Source organism: Oryctolagus cuniculus, chromosome 21 (assembly GCF_051225735.1).
Source record: "Oryctolagus cuniculus isolate XC-2025 breed Fujian yellow rabbit chromosome 21, ASM5122573v1, whole genome shotgun sequence".
Lineage (NCBI taxonomy): Eukaryota > Metazoa > Chordata > Mammalia > Lagomorpha > Leporidae > Oryctolagus > Oryctolagus cuniculus.
Genome location: NC_142887.1, coordinates 2,345,001 through 2,347,500, shown reverse-complemented (window position 1 = coordinate 2,347,500; position 2,500 = coordinate 2,345,001). Strand labels below are relative to the sequence as shown.

Below are 2,500 nucleotides of genomic sequence, written 5' to 3'. Positions count from 1 at the left end.
CATGCCGCTGCCACCTCCCCCCGCCCCTCGTCTTGTCTCTCCATCCCGTGGCCCGTCATCCCTCTCTCCGTTGGAGGCCCGGCCGCCCCGGAGCCACCTGGGCGCGGAGGAGGGAGGAGGAGGTTGTCCCCTCCCACGCACGCCCCGGGGCCGTCGCCGTCCTCCCGCCTTTCCCTCTCCCCCTACCCCTTCTGCCGCACTCCTCTCACCCCCAACTTCGTGGCGTCCCGAGAGGGCCTCGAGGTCTGTGTGTGCTTGTCGTTGGCGATGGGGGTTGTTGGGGGTGGACGAGGGGGCGTGTGCCGTCGCTGCCGCGAGGCCGTGGCGGTCCGGGTTGGCCGGTGGGGTGCGTCTGGGTGGTGCGTGTGCGCCTCTTGCCCCCTCCTCTTCCGTCTCCGGCGTCCGTCTGAGCTCCCCGGTCCCCTGTGGCCGGGGGGCGGGCGTCGGGCGGGGGGGGTGTCTGGAGGTGGCCTCGGTGCCACCTCCCGTGCCTCATCCGGTTTCCCCGCCGTCGTCCTCGTGCGCGGCTTGCACCGCTTCCCCCTCCCCCCAACTTCTCCTCCCGCCTCTCCTCCAGGTACCTAGCGCGTTCCGGCGCGGAGGTTTAAAGACCCCCGGGGGTACCGCCTGTCCGCCTCGGGGTCGGGGCGGCGGGCCTGTGGGGAGTCGGGCGGGTCCCGTCCCGTCCGTCCTCCCCCTGACTCCGCTCCTCCTGCCCGGCCGAGGCGGGGGCGCTCGCTCGCGCGCCGCGCAGCCTCTCGCGGCGGCTGCCGTCGGGAAAGGGGCGCCTGACCCGGCGGTGGTGTCGTGCCGCGAGAGGGGTGCGCGCGGGGGCGTCGCGTCCTTGTCCCGCGCCGTGTCGGGGGGGGCGGGAGCCCCCTGGGCGCCTGTGGGGTCGTCTGCGTGCTCGCGGGCGCGCCCCGCGTCGAAACCCACCGACCCCTCCCAGAAGTCTTTCATTGTGTCCAGTCTACTGGCCTGCCCGAGGCAACCCCTTCTCTTCTGTGGGTAGGGGATGGTGCTGTGCCAGGCTTTCCCTTGACGGGAAAGAGCCCAAAAAAAAACACTCGTACGACTCTTAGCGGTGGATCACTCGGCTCGTGCGTCGATGAAGAACGCAGCTAGCTGCGAGAATTAATGTGAATTGCAGGACACATTGATCATCGACACTTCGAACGCACTTGCGGCCCCGGGTTCCTCCCGGGGCTACGCCTGTCTGAGCGTCGCTTGACGATCAATCGCCCCCGGGTGGGTGCCTCGCGCCTCCCCGGGTTGCGCGGCTGGGGGTTTCTGCTCGCAGGGTCTGTATTTTTTGCCCTCCGTCCCCCTAAGTGCAGATGGTGGCCCACTGGCCCCCGACTCCACCCTCCCTCTCCTCGTCTCGCGACTGTCCCGCGCGCCACCGGCCCCTTCCCCCGTGCCGCCTCCCTCCTTCCCCGTCGCCCGCCCGCCCTCCCGTCCGGCAGGGGGCCTCCCCACGCGCCCTAGTGGCGCGGAGGTGGTTGTGTCCCCCCCCCGGCGGGAGATGGCGTTTGGGTGGCGGGGCGGGGAAGTGGAGGTGGGTGTGGGGGCGGGCAAGGCCGCCGTGGGGGGCATGGTGCGAGGGGAGTGGGGGAGCGTGTCTGCGGGCCGTGGTGCCGGCTGCCAGCGAGAGGTGGTGAGCACGCGCGTGTGCGTTGGGGGGACCGAGGCCGCGGAATCGGTAAGGGAAGCGCCCCACGCCGTCTCGGCGTGGGTCCCCCCGGCCGCGGTCCCCGTCCCTCCGTCGGGAGAGCTCGTTCGTGCCGCGCGCGGTCGCGGCGGGGGAGAAGGGGGTGGTGGCGGCGCGGCGAGCGCCGGGAGCGGGGTGGCAGGTGGCTGTCTCCTCCCCCGCCGGTGTGCGCCAGGTGCGCCTCGGCGGGGGTCATGGGGAGGCCCCGGGCCTCTCCGCCCCCCCGCGCGTCTCGGCGCGCCGGCCCATGCATCCATCCGTCCTTCGCTCCCGCGGCGCCGGGGTCGGCTCGTGCCGAGGCCGGGTCGGCGCGCGTGTGGTCGCGCCTCGGGGATGCGTGCCCCGGCGGCGGCCCGCGGGACGCCGCGGCGTCGTCCGTCCATCGCCCGTCTACCCTCGGGGGGTGCTCCCGCCGCTCTGCCGGCCCCGAGGAGACCCCGGCCTTGGCCGTTGGCGTGGCTCGTGTCTCCCGCTGCCCGCTCCTCTGCCTCTCCCTGCCTGCCTGCCTTCCTTCGTCCCTCCCTCCCTCCCTCCGAGACGCGACCTCAGATCAGACGTGGCGACCCGCTGAATTTAAGCATATTAGTCAGCGGAGGAAAAGAAACTAACCAGGATTCCCTCAGTAACGGCGAGTGAACAGGGAAGAGCCCAGCGCCGAATCCCCGCCCCGCGGTGGGGCGCGGGAAATGTGGCGTACGGAAGACCCACTCCCCGGCGCCGCTCGTGGGGGGCCCAAGTCCTTCTGATCGAGGCCCAGCCCGTGGACGGTGTGAGGCCGGTAGCGGCCCC

The 2,500-nt window shown here is 72.5% G+C and overlaps 2 non-coding genes across 2 annotated transcripts in view; both read left to right on the top strand.

Moving 5' to 3' along the window:
- The first annotated feature begins 1,073 nt into the window (after positions 1–1,073).
- LOC138848041 (5.8S ribosomal RNA) lies at positions 1,074–1,226 on the top strand. Its single transcript, XR_011385899.1, has one exon. It is a non-coding gene; the product is annotated as a 5.8S ribosomal RNA (ribosomal RNA).
- Positions 1,227–2,251: 1,025 nt separating this feature from the next.
- Positions 2,252–2,500, top strand: part of LOC138848039 (28S ribosomal RNA) — a 4,791-nt gene continuing 4,542 nt past the window's right edge. Inside the window, exon 1 of the ribosomal RNA XR_016227534.1 lies at positions 2,252–2,500. This exon is cut by the window's right edge and continues 4,542 nt beyond it. This is a non-coding gene — a ribosomal RNA (28S ribosomal RNA).